Genomic DNA, 14,384 nt, shown 5'->3' on the forward strand with positions numbered 1-14,384 from the left:
AAGACTTTGAGGAAATGAAAGCTGCAAGACACCCCCCCCCCCATTAAATCTGTAGTCAATCTGTAAGAGTGCAATTGAAAACTGTAAATCGTGTCTCAATTGGTGCTCTCAATCACTTCAACCATGACGCAGGTTTTAAAAGTACTTCCTGAAGATGCAATTAATCTTTCTGGATGAAAATTCCTTGAAATTCACCCCCCCCCCATTTTTGTCTCAGGCAGCTTATATATTTTACTGATTATAAGATTATCTCCAACATCAACTTTATTGCGTGACTTGTACAATATGATTTCATCTAAATGACATTATTCTAAAATATTCTATAAATGGTAGAAGAAATTTCTAGATGAAAGTCTCTAAAATCACTCAGATTTCCTCAAAAGGTGAGTGTTCAGGACATTTTTATTTCTCACTCAACTTCTCCACAGAACTCAATGGATAAAGAGCTTCACTACAAATGTACCTTTGGCCAAATAAAAAAGAATGTGCAAGATATATATGCAATGCAGTAAACACAATAAACGAAACCCCCTTCTTGTAATACCTGTACTGCCATTCATGTTCTTACTGTCTGCATACATTTATGGAAGTTTACGAAATAAATCATGTAGTCCTACATGACTAGGCCTTTATAATGGAGAATCACAGCCAACTTGCATCCAATTGGAATGTGAAAATGTTGCATATTATTAATCTCTTTAAACATTCCACCTAGAGCCTTGAAAGTCCATCAGACATAGCTCAACACATCATGGTGTGCTGTAAAATTGAAGTCTTGCACACTATTAATGTCTGCTTATTAAACTCTGAACATACAGGGAAGGTTCACAGATGTGGAGGATAACAATGTGTACTGAACATGCACAGATGAATATACACACACCAAAGGTGGAATACCAAAGGTATGAGTAATCTTGACCCTGTCACATCGAGTCATTTTTCATTGGCCCAGAATATGCTGGGGTGGGGGGAGGGGCGATGCAATGTTACCACCACCATCGCCAGACACCTATATCCCCCCCCCCCCCCCCTCTCCAGTAGAATTCCAAGCTCCATGACAATGTCAATCACTCCCTCGCCCAGACGGATTGGAAGAGGGCATGACACCAGCTAGTCTGGGCTCCCGTAGACACGGATGGTCCTCCCGGAGCACAACATGAACACATCCACATTGCCCTTCCATTGATTCAGACTACCCATTCTCCCACCTCAACCCAGCACCAATCTGAACCTCGCCCAACAACATTATTACCCGACCCCCCCCCCCCCCCAAGCAATCTGCAAAGAGTCATCACTCATTTTACTTTCCATTTGACCACTAGCTGTCTCTCCTCTTCCCTTCAAACATTAAGAGCTATGCTGACATAATTATTTCATCAGACACTGTAAGAATTTTCTTCTTACAAATTCACCACTTTAAAAGTCTGACATACTTTTCATCATACCGATAAGCAATAATAAATAAGATTTATGTAAAATCCTTGCTTAAGATCATCAACAGATCGATTCCATGGAAACTGGTGTGAAGGCTTCAATGACCAGCAGTCTCGATCGCCAAATTACATTCTTTTTTTTTTATTCAAAGAATGGCATAAAAGGATTGATTTACTGATGCAATCGGCATTGTGAAATGTGTGCCAGATGTTTGGACATGTTATAGATCAAGAGCCCTGCATCAAACACACACAAGTTTGGTGCTGTGGTGCACCTCCCAATATGAGTAAAAACTGTGCTACCAGGGCATCACAGTTTTGTAGTAAAATGCAAAACAGTTGCACAAAGTTGGTGGGCAACTTGTGCGGAGAGGCTTTCATCGGGAGACTAATGCCCGCCCTGCATGTCATTCCAGAGGGCTGGTCGGCAGTTTGTCACAATTCGGCAACGAGACAGCTGTCACAGCTCGGCAAGCCGTACATGCGGGGACTAATAAAACCCACTGGCAGTTAATGGAAGGGTAATCGTGACATCTCACTCTCAGTAGTTTTAACTTGCAAGAGTGGATGCATGTCTCACACCTGTAAATAATTCCTCATCATCTTGAGATATGAATCTAAAATACAACCCCCCAAATTCTGCAAAAAATACACTGAACATTCAACATGTTTCAAATAATTTGTTTATCACTGTCGAGGCGACAAATCTTCATATCTCAAAAAATGTCAAATATTTAGGAGAGCAAAAAAACAATGCAGCCAAATCAAATGGGATTGCCTTTCTTTTGGCATGCTGTGGTGGCTTCATTTTGGGAGTAAGACAGCTAGGATTTGGATAGGACATCACTTGACTGATTATCTGGCAATTAATCCAAAAACATGATTTTCACCCAAATTTGAGAAACAAGGTCTTGTCACCCCAGTGATGTTATTAATACTTGGCATCCAAATCAAGCAATAGTACTTGTCCCACAATCAACCATTCTTCAGGGATTTGTATGTTTGTTGGTTGGTTGGTTGGTTTTCTGACAGTGCTCTGCCTGAAGACCTAATTAAAAAGCAGATTACTAGTATTCTTTTCTCATGACAAATATGGATGTTTTGTGAATTATATCGATGGGTAAAACAAACAAATAAAGCCCCCTAGTATGAAAACAAACATGTCCAGCCTCCAGGAGGGGCACAGTTGTCAAAGGTAGGAATATACAATTTGCATCCTCAGTCTCACCAATCATATTACACAGCAGTGTAATGAGAATAAATTAGTGATTTTTTTTAAATTTTTTTTTGCAACTAAGTCATTTTGACTGATGGGTTCAGCTCCATGTTCCTTTATCATTTCCTGTATTACAGCGCTTTGAAAATAAAGACATTCCCTGCAAATAAAACAATATGAACATAATATCACCACTACAATTGCTGATTCAATTACAGCACTGTAGTACAATGATGCTAGAGTACAGTTCCATCTCTAGTACAGTTCCATCTCTAGAAAACAAACAAACACACACACATAGTTATACATACATACATACTGTACACACACTGCACAGTGTTCTATTATGGTCAACAACGGATAGAGAGAGGAAAAAAACAGGTGCAATGTCAGTATATCAACTCCAGGGTGAGGAATCACTGCATGAAATATTATTTTGCTGGCACCTGCCTCAACCCACTGTGCAAGTACAAGCACTTTGCTCGATTGATTAATTGGACCAATCTCTGTCGCATTTCAAGTACACACTTCACACCATGATTCTATTTGGTGTGCTTCACAGGCAATCAACGAATCTATTCGAAAGGGTCTGATTAAAAGGGTTCTTCCTAACCAATGATTGCGCCTGACAAAAACATGATCCAAGAAGAGCACAAAATGTGGCTGCAATTCATGAGCTCAGCTGTACCACCAACTGTTTTATTTATCTTGTACAAGTATTCATCTGCTACATGTATGTCTGTCCTGTGTGTGTAAAACTTCACAGGTGTCTGCGTGCACAATGTTTACAACCTGTACGTCTTTTTTTTTTTTCGTTCTTTCTTTCTTTTTCAAAGCTATTCATTGCCTGGTAATTGCACCTTCTTGGCCCATGTAGCAAAAGGGGGAAAAAATACTGAATTATACAAATTTAATTTACAATCACAAATTGCTTAAAATGTATGTCTGAATGGAATGCATGTGACTACTGTAAGCACTTTCAAAACATTTTTTTTTCTTTCTTGGTTGCTTTATCTAATTATTGGTGAAATATTTCCTCATCTTGTACATGTACATACATGTAGGCCCTAATTGTATACAAGACAGACGACATATCATGGTACAGTGTCCATTAATGCAAGTGAGATAAATGCTTTCAAAACTTGCAACACATGAGCAAGAGATTCTCTTTTGCATCCATGGTAATGGTACTAATGAGACTGTATGATGGTTATTGTATTTTTTTTTTTAAAGAGAGAGAGAAGAAAATAAAGAGGGGAGTTCTACAGAAGTTCATTTCATTCATTTCAACCTTTGTCTGTCAATGAGTTGTACACAAACAGAGAGCTGAATAAAACTAAATTAATTTAAATACAATGTATCTTTCAATACGTATCATACAACCTGTAAATCTGCCACAGTGACTTTGGGAATGATGTAGATATGCAACATTTAACACAATACAGTGTCAATAAACCTAGGAAATGCTAATGGGGGATAAAATGCTGAGCCTGATGGCAATTATGAAAAAAAACACACACACACATACATACACACAAAAAAAAAAACCCCGCAAATCTGATCACTGTCTATTTTGGAGGAAAATGGCACGAACAAAAATCAACAACCCATTTGAACACTGGGCCATTCTTTCCACTTCACTCCCCATTCCCATTTTCTTGTGCAAATGTCACGAGCCAAACAGCGATCAATAGCAGACGCACTCAACGGCTCTCATATTTACTCTTTCTCTTCTTCTTTTTTTTGCCCACCATAAATCAATTGCCGAAATAAAATTCCAGCATCACATATCGCTCAGGATGAACCTCATCTCTCATTAGCAATTCACGGTGCTACCATATCCGACATTACCGTCGACTGACATCATCTACTTGCATCCATACAAAGAGATCAATCCACATTTTTTTTTTTCAGCATGGCAACCAGCTTACGATTCGCCCATAAGGGTATCAAGAAAGCCCAGCTTGAATCATGCCCATGTACTCAATACACACAGTGTGTGTGAACCTGCACGCCCACTGACATGCTACATGCACTTGCGCTTTATATACATGTACACGGGGGCCATACAAGAGAGAGAGACACACCAGTGCATTCCTTTGGTATGAATAGCAATGCTGTACAAATACACACAAAAGCCACATCAACTCCCACACACAGGGTTTCACAATGACCCCTAGGTCTAAAAGCACACACACAGTCTCTTGCACAAAGACTCTTAACCACAGCTGAAAATCAATCACTGGTTTTTCTCTCGGGCTGTGCTAAGCTCGCTTCAGATACAAATGTAACACTATTTCACAAAGTTCTTTAGTATGACTTTGAAATTGATTTCACACTTTCATTCTGGTCTGGTTGTCCTCTCTCACTGTTTTCAAATCCTGCAGACAGTGAAGAACATGTACACTTGTAGTACGTTACATACATTGACTTGTACAAATGTGTGTACCACAGTGTGATAGGTATACTGTATGGTGTGCAGTAAACAAGACACCTACAATGACACAAGGTCTACTTCTCAAGACTATCCATACTCATTCCACTTTGCTCATTTTAACTCCGTTCTCCCTCTCCCATTGTTGTGGACTTTACTGACTGATTTGGTCATTTCTACGAAATTGAACCTGTTCAACTTTGCCCTTTACAATTTCAAATTAGCAGGGAGTACATACCAAACAAATGACACCCAGGACGGAAGCTCATTTACGGCAGCCATTTCTGCTGGCCGTCTGTCCTGAATATTGGCAATCAAGTCTCTGACAATATTCTGCATCTTGTCCTCATCAACTTCCAAGCTGCGTCACCCAAACAGGACACTTATCATTACCAATGAGCACAAAACTCCTGGTAATATAGTATTTAGGTCACCTTTCTTGATGTTACAAAATTTGTCACAAGTCTTTTTATTTCCTACCTTTGTGCTCCATATCAGCACAAAGAAATAGAAGAGAAATGTAGGCATAATACACCTACCACAGCACAAGTTGTAGGGCCTATTATTTTTTATGTCATAATTCTAGAGTTTTATAACAAAACTAAAAGAATTCTGTAAAAATAGTTGTTGTCAATTGCATGATCTGAATGGCCAAATGAATGGGTCTCAAGAGCGCAACTACAGGTCTTATAGGCAAAATCAAATCATGGCAATTAATAAGACTTCTCATTTCTGAGTTTGCTAAAAACTGTAACTTGTTAATAATACTATATATATCAAAATGTTTACCCTGGGATCTCATATTAACGAACAACGGAGATTACGAAAAATAATACTATATATATCAAAATGTTTACCCAACCATTCTCATAGTTGCCTTGTCTCCTTTGCAAAAATAAAGGCTCTGATGCAAACTGCACATTACAAAATGAACATTTTACATTGTACCTCCCAAAGGACTCCACATAAACCTTCTTACTCTGGAGGCCCACTTTTCAGGCCAATAAAATCTTTAAATCTGAAATTTTCATGTCCCAAAATAGGAGGAAACATAAATATCCATTTTTAATCTACAAAGTTGTCCTATTGGGCCACCAAAAGATAACCTTTTTGGAAGTTTGGTGGTCCAACAACAATTTTAAGTGGTTACAGGGCCACTGCAAATGTGGAGCCCTGCCCTGTCTCACACTAAATTGCTCAAATAAGCATATGGTTACTTTAAGTTAGTCTTGCTGCTAGGGTCCAGGGCCCGCTAAAGGGCCCTCGAAGTTCTAAGGTTCTAGATGCTCTCTAATGCTATCTGAGCTATATTTTGCATGTTTTTCTTGCATTTTAGACAGAGGGTACTGTAAACGTCAATATTTTCGCGCGATTAATTTTTCGCGCTGAGCGGCTCGAAAACGTATTCGCGGGTTCTTAAATTCGCGCTCCGCAGCAGGTTACTTTACTGTAGTACACATTCACTGCTTTCATCCAAAGCCTCTGCTAGATAGCTTGCTATGCCAGCGTACGACAAGCGACGTAGCGAGCGGCTCGACTGCGAGTACAAGCACTCAAATACGTAGTACAGCTGTGACGGGGGAATGTAGCATCGGTGCGCGCGGTGCACACTGCATGCTACAGCACACAGCAATCTATCGTCTCTTCGGACAGTACTAGTAGCGTAAACATGCCTGTACATTGTACTACGTAGCAGTATCATCGATGAAGCGCACACAATTCATCCCGTTCAAAATGTGCATAGAAAATTGTGAAGATATATTCGCGCGTTTTTGAATTCGCGCTAGCCGAACGTAGCGCGAAATCCGCGAAAATTAATGTACCGCGAAAATTTCCACGTTTACAGTACTTGGCATGTTCAATACAATTTATTTGCAAAATACATGATTATTAATTTCAAAGGTAATGATGATTACATCTTGTCTTCAGCGCTGCATGCAGTTCCAGTGGAATGATTTATACATGTACAGTAGGCCCTAACTTTGAGTCAGCTAAGGAGTGATGTGACTGAAGAAAATCAAGAATACAATTCACTAAAGGACAGAAAAACTTGTACTACTTGCTACTTGTCTTCCTGATTTTTCTTTTCATATGCAGGCAAAGCAGTAAAATATATGAGCTTAGTTCAGCTTTCTTTCCAGGAAGTTAATTACCCACTAAATGAGAGCAATCATTGCCCCGATCAGTGTGTTATAGTAGTATGAATCATGATGGATATATTAAGTCCATAGATGAAGTAAAGAGTAGGTCTAAATACTAACATCTCTCCGAATTCAAAAACAGATTTTGATGATTAAATAAATTCCCATTTTGTGTTTAGGCATGTACATTGTAGTCCCGTAACCCCAGGGCACTCCATTATACAGTTGTACTGTTGGAGCGCCCCGAGTAAATAGCCTGCTTTCTTTGTTCTTTGCACGATGAGAAAAATCAAATTTAAATATATTCAGCCACCTCTAAAAATGCCCTATTTCACCAGCAATACGCTGGCAATGATACTATACATTTTTAATATCTACATATACACTGTAATGTTCCATTGGTCTGGAAAAGACATTATTTTTTTGTGTGTGTGTTTATCTCCTTTCTGCTGTTCATTTTCAAACAACTTTGTCTTGTGTGGCATTGGGCATGTGCTATACTATACTAATGATGCACACACAAAATAATCCTGTGCATCATTTGTTTTATAAAATGGGTCAAAAACTAACAGCATTTTTCACGTACCTTTGTGGGTCAATACCAGTCAGCTACATGTACCACTCGCTCAAGTCAAAAAGTCAAGATGTCCGAAGATGTTCGTCCCAAACATTTATGCACGTAGAGTATACGTACGCCACATGTTATGCACAAGAAAGGCCGGCCGGCAGCCCGAACTAGAAGTTGTTTACAGGATTGACAGCGCGTGTAGTAGCGCGCGACGCACTTGTAACAACTGATTGAGTGCGCACTGCTAGTGTAAACATTGTGACGTCAGGCCATGCATGTTAGTGAGAAATTAATGCACTCACACGTGACTCATTTCAGCGCTTCCAATTGGCTACATTCTTGAACCCATTTTATAATCATGAATATACATAATTTGTTTGTGACTGATATGGTACAAAGAGTCATGTTGAACTTAGCCTTTGACAAGGCCCTGTGAGCTCTCGCTGCATGGTGGCGAGTAAGTGGGGTCGAGAGAATTGAGCCCAGCAGAGAATGATGGGACGCCTCGAGGTTGGGCTGTTGTGCTTGGCTGGGCTTACTCCTTTGCTCGCCCAGAAAGTAACACCATATCCAAAGTAAAAATCATTTCCTTATCAAAAAGCTACACTACATTGGATTTTCGTCAATATGCAGATAACTGATGAACTGCCAGTGCATGCACACAGTTTCCAAATCCTTCATGTGAATAGTTGTCGTACTACTCTATGTTTTACTAGTCTGGAACTACAGTTTACTTTTGACCAAATCACAAAAAATCATCAATTTGGACAGTATAAGGGACTACTGAAGGAACCAAATTTTACCTGTTGTGAGTAAAACAAGTGAACTACATCTGTATGTGTTCAAACTGAAAATAATTCAAATTTTATGGTTAAAGTTCATGTCTAATACCACCAACCACGTAAGAAACACCAAATGCTATTTACCCTGGGCCCTATAAGCTGACACATCTGTGCTGGGGTTGCTGTAACTGCAACCAGCCTGAACGTGAAGCGTTCGGGCTGTGGATGATAGGATTTCGGGTCTTGTATGGGGTAGAATCCATATTCCAACTTAATGCCTAAAAATTGTTTCAATTTGAATACATACAGATGTAGTAGAATGACAACAGAATACTTTGAACATTTGGTGTCTCTTCTGTCCAAATGACTTAAACTGATTCGGTCAAGAGGAATCTGTGAGAATGACAACTGCTCCGCATGACGGATTTGAAACCTGTGCAAGGCACTCTTGCTGCACGACATCATGTGGCACTTGATCGCTCTCTGCTGGGCGCATTTTACTCAAACCCTTTCGCTCGCCACTACACAGCGAAGGGGCCTTGTGCAAGGGCTAAAAACATCGCGACTGTCATGCATGTATAATTCTTTTTCGCCAATGCGCAATGTGCCATGCAAAGATTGTTTCGAAAACGAAGGAATGGGGGGTATAGTGATGAACTTGTAGAAACACGTCTTTTCAAAACCATGGGATTAACCTGGAAATGAGCAAGTGCACAACGGGTATGAATTAGATACGGAATGTAATATGTACATGTACATTGTATAGTTTAAAAGTAAACTGTTTGCTGGTATTAAAAACAGAAGTTGCTTAGCACACCTTTAGAGGCACTTAAATTTGTGTTTCTTTTTTCATCGTATACCACTCTGTTGACTCAGGGCACTCCCACAGTATAACTGTGTGAAGGGGTTTAAATAGGGCAGCCGGTGGTGGTGCAGCTAATAAATAGCCAAATGCTAACGTCCGCAATCTGCAGCTCCAGTCAGTTTTCCTCAATCCTAAGACATTGAATTGATAGTACACACACATACTGTAAAAGTGGAAAGTTTTGCAGTGTTGAAATTTTTGTGCGAAAACAACCAGAAACTAGCACGAAAATGAAAGCACGCAAATATTTTTGCTTGCCATGTGTTCCAGTAGTTGATGTCTTGATTCCGCGGAATTAAAAACACGCAAAACTCTTCCTACCCAGCTGAGCGCGAAAAATTAGTCACGCGAAAATATCCACTTTTACAGTAACTAGCTAGACAGAAAAATCCATCTGTTTGGGGGAGTTTTCTATGATTACCAGTCGGTATTTTTTTTTTCTTTTACTTTTAGTACGGCTCTCCTCCTAAGGAATCCCATGAAGCCAGACACACACTGTACTCTCTGAACTCTACTACGGAACAACCCAACAACGTAAACGACAAGATCGACCGATCTTCTTTGGTCAAACAGAACCATCTCAGGGCATCATCCATATAGATTTTCTACTAGCCCTGGCGGCTACACACGTACCTCACAGCTGAGCGGGAGCAAAAATCACGAATAACTCCATTGCCACATTCACGGCGACTTCACAAATAAAGCACGGCTAAATTTCTGTCATAAACACAGTGACAATAAAAAATGAAATATACATTACCTTTTCGACTTGGTTTTTCTCACCCATTTATCTAGAAACTGCAAAATTTTTTACATTTTTTAGGAATAAGCGGCCTGCCCTAGTGCAACAGTGGAGAGACTTGCTGCTATATCCATCAGTACGCATATAATACGCATGTTGTCAATGCACTGCACTGCATTCATGCTGTGCGCCTGTGCGAGTGATTGTGAGATTCAGTGAGCATCGGTGAGCTGAAGATATTCGCGTTATAAGACAACATTTTCTGCATCATAAGCGATGAAATGCATCAAACAGTCGCCGAAATTAATCATTTAGGTTTAATCGACCCATGTAAGTATTCCTAGTAGTTTTTGTTGAAAAATTAAGGAAATATAGCGCCGAAACGGCACCGTTTTGTACAACTCCTCGATCTGAATGCGAAAACGGCGAAGCCCCAACGCTGCACGTTGCGTTGGGGCTTCGCAGTTAATTTTCTACAAGCATTTGCAAGTCAACGTCGTGGTCAATGTTCACATTGTTAGTTCTATATATCAAAAAACAAGTATGACAGCAACTAGACAGAAAGATCCATCTGTCCGGAGGAGTCTTTTATTTTTTTGACGTTATTGCTCTCCTCTTCCGGAGGGGATCCATGAAGCCAGACGTAGTCTCCGCAGAACATATCCCCGACGACCAGATACAGACCAATCTTTCGGTCAAGACAGCAAACTCTTTCATCATAATTTAGAAACATCTTGACTGATGTTGCAAGTTTCCAGTTAGACTCCTCTATAACATTATAACAAGGCAGGCTTCTGTACACATCACCACAACATTTACATGCTAACATGTGGATATACACGGCCTGGACGATCTCTAGACTCTACCACTGAACTGGCACTGCACTGCCACTGGTAATGCGTAGTGTTATGTTGAAAACGTGCATAGTACTAGTATTGTGTATGTAAGCAAATTGTATACGGTAGAATATTTTTCATATAAATTTCCCTTTCTCACAGACACTTTACACACTCTTCCCTCCACTTACCTCCTTCAGAAGGGCTTAAAACCCCTCCCCTCCAGCTTACTCGTTATGTTGTGCGTCACTTTCCGGCAGTTTCTCATATAAATTTGAATCTGCTCTCCGTCAAGAGTGCACACTGCATACATGCATTGACTTTACTACTCAGTATACGCTAAATCTCCGCTAAAGATATATTCGCTACGTACGGTACGCATACGTGCATTGCGTTTCGTGGGTACTGTATATGGTTGGGGTATACACTGCACAGTACACCCCGCATACATCGGGGCAGCGGAGCAGTAAAATCTCCATAGCCGAAGCCAACGCTCAGCAAGACTTCAAGCTGTCAATCAATTACGAATTATCAATGCGCACCTAAATAAAATAGTTACACATTTCTTATTGGAAGGAGTGAAAATAAAAATTCTGAGTATATATCAGGGCAGTAGAATTAAATAATTTCAATTATATTGAATCTAAAAATATGTGTCTAGTGCCATAATTAGTTTAAGAATGAAATCATAGACGTCGAAAACAGCGCGGATTGTTTTACTTGAAGCGGTGATGCGGTCGGGAGAATCGTACTCATTCACTTGGAATGCTTTTATTGTCAGTGGAAGTCAAAAGGTGCATTGTGAAAACACAGGTGGGTCGCTTTATAGGGCTGAGCAATCCGAGATGATTGATAGAACTGAAAACTGAAAACATTGTCGAAGAAATGTTTGCACGCGAGATAAACAACATTCGTATGCTCGGGCCGGGAATTATCGACTCTCTCTCAAAGTTATGCGAAATTCGTTGCCCTTACAAAACAGCTAGCTTGCCTTAGAAATAACAAGTGGATAACGTTTTCCTTCCTGTATAAGAGAGCGCTGAAAACCCAAGAAAAAACTATCTGCTCGATTAAAAAGAAGAAGAAGAAGAAGAAAAGATGAAGAAAGGGATGAAATATGATCTACTGAATATTTTGTGTTCGATTACGTACGTTCTGTGGGCATGATCTGATTTCATTTCTTCTGCCCTCACGCAGTTCTGTTCTATGAATCGACGTTATTCCAAACGTTTATCATGTTCTAATTCTCTTCCTCCTGAATATTCTTCTTCTTCTTTTACTTCTCCTTCGCTGCAGGATATAACATGATAAACTGTATAACCAACTCAGCTGGAGTTCCAGCTGGCTACAATTATTCAAACAGCTCTTAGTTTGTTTAATGTTATTCACGATGCGCAAAATCCCACGTGCTCATTTGTGCCTTTGATGTTCGGCGTTTGAAGTCATCTTTTCTAGCAGTCTGAAAATTAATTTTGAACTCAAAATACATAATATCGGGAGTATTTTATTTTTGTTATTCATGAAATGAAGCGTTATTTTCCATGATGATAACATTTATAAAACAAAAGTCAGAAATATCTATGTTTCGAGAGCCCCGGGTCAATGCGTGTACCCTCCCGGAAAGCCCATTTTATGGTGATTATCATGATTATGGAAACCGTCGAGTGTAGTTCTTGAATTGATATGTCAGATTAGTGCCCGGACGTGCCCAGTCGAGTATACATTGATTTTGTATTGGTAAATCTTCTGCGCAACTTTTGTTCGAACATCCCTATCATCGCTTTATTATCATTGTCGCTCATATTATACGGCCTACTGATGGGGAAAAGTAATTAGTGGGACATGAATCAAAATTGTCTTCCTAATGTGAGGCAATCATCCAGTTTGACACATAAGCATGATAGGCCTACCGCAATTATTTCTGAGTGGCGGCATAATAAAGGCAGATGCGACTCCAATCTCTTGAACATCCTTGATCTTTAAAGGGAAATCCAGTCCAGATATAGTTTGATAAAAAAGAGTAAAATCTTACGAGTTCAACGATAAAAATTTGACCGAAATCGGATGAAAAATAAGGAAGTTATGACATTTTAAAGTTTTGCTAATTTCTGCAAAATAGTTCCTGTACAGTGCGTGGATATGAACATGCAAATGAGTGAGGTAACATGTCATAACCTCACAATTTTCCATTGATCCTGTACCAAAAGAAAAAATGACGAAAATTCAATGTTTCTGTCATTGAAGTCTGAAAAAATGATGTTATTCCTGGTTGAATAACTTCAGAATAGTGATCGGTTGGATATATCAGGATTTGAACCTCGGGCATAATTGCGTTTTAATGAAAAACTGAAAATTTCAAAATTGTATGTACAAACTGTATGGCAAGTTGTGAGGGTATGACATGCTGACTTTGTCATTTGCATATTCATATTGACCGTTCAAGAACTGTTTCCTGAAAAAATAATGAAAATTAACAATGGCATAAAAGTCCTTATTTTTCACCCGATTTCGATCAAAATTTTACCGTTGAACTCATAATATTTTATTCTTTCTTATCAGACTAAATTATATTTGGACTGGTCGAGTTCCCCTTTGATTAAGGGAAGGACCAGGAGGATCATTTTCTTTCACAGGCATGCATACCACAAGAGAATTCTATTGATTCTTATATCCTATTAGATTTGACTACGATGATATGATAAATACTTTCTGTCGTTGTTATGAATCCTGATTCTTGTCGGAAATACAAAGTATTTGTAGCAAATTTGGTGTTTTGAGAATGTCGTGTTATACACTTCACAGGCGAGACATGTAACAAAACGACACCCTATGACATATTATATGAGTAGGACCTACAACATAAACATTTCCTCGGATTATTCCATTTATTAGTAATAATTTCTGTTGCTTATTCGGTATATATATATATATATATATATATATATATATATATATATATATAAAAAGAAAGAGATCTGAAAGACAATCAGAGAGAGAGAGACAGAAAAAGTAGAATCTATAGTTTACAATTTGAGAGAGATATACGCCCTGGTGCGCATTTCCGTGAAAACGCAAGCTTTGTTTCTTTCTTTTTTATTCTTATATCTCACACTTCCTTTATACTTATTCCTTTCTTGTCTCTTCTTCCCCTTTCTATTGATTTAAAAGTCGTTATGTTTTGGATACAGAGGGCATGCGTAATTGCGCGTCTTTATACGGAGGTTTATCGAAGAACTCGATAGTAACTTGTTTTATGACACACATGCAGCTGCATTACCTCCACTGCTGAGTAGCAATTTGACGAAAGTATAAAAGTGAAGTGAAGATGTATATCCAGTCCAATTTGTGGTTAGCTTTCGAAGTCTTG

General features: G+C 39.1%; 1 protein-coding gene across 1 annotated transcript in view; it reads right to left on the minus strand.

Annotated features, from left to right (window-relative positions):
• LOC139726176 (catenin beta) overlaps positions 1-11,337 on the minus strand; it is a 32,024-nt gene extending 20,687 nt beyond the window's left edge. The window contains exon 1 of the mRNA XM_071637253.1: positions 11,209-11,337. The gene's annotated coding sequence lies outside the window, so the exon portion shown is untranslated. The remainder of the gene's footprint in view (positions 1-11,208) is intronic.
• Between the last annotated feature and the right edge of the window lie 3,047 nt (positions 11,338-14,384).

The sequence above is a fragment of the Diadema antillarum genome, unplaced genomic scaffold (assembly GCF_040938485.1).
Source record: "Diadema antillarum isolate AM-2024a unplaced genomic scaffold, OU_Dant_1.0 seq00000079_RagTag, whole genome shotgun sequence".
Lineage (NCBI taxonomy): Eukaryota > Metazoa > Echinodermata > Echinoidea > Diadematoida > Diadematidae > Diadema > Diadema antillarum.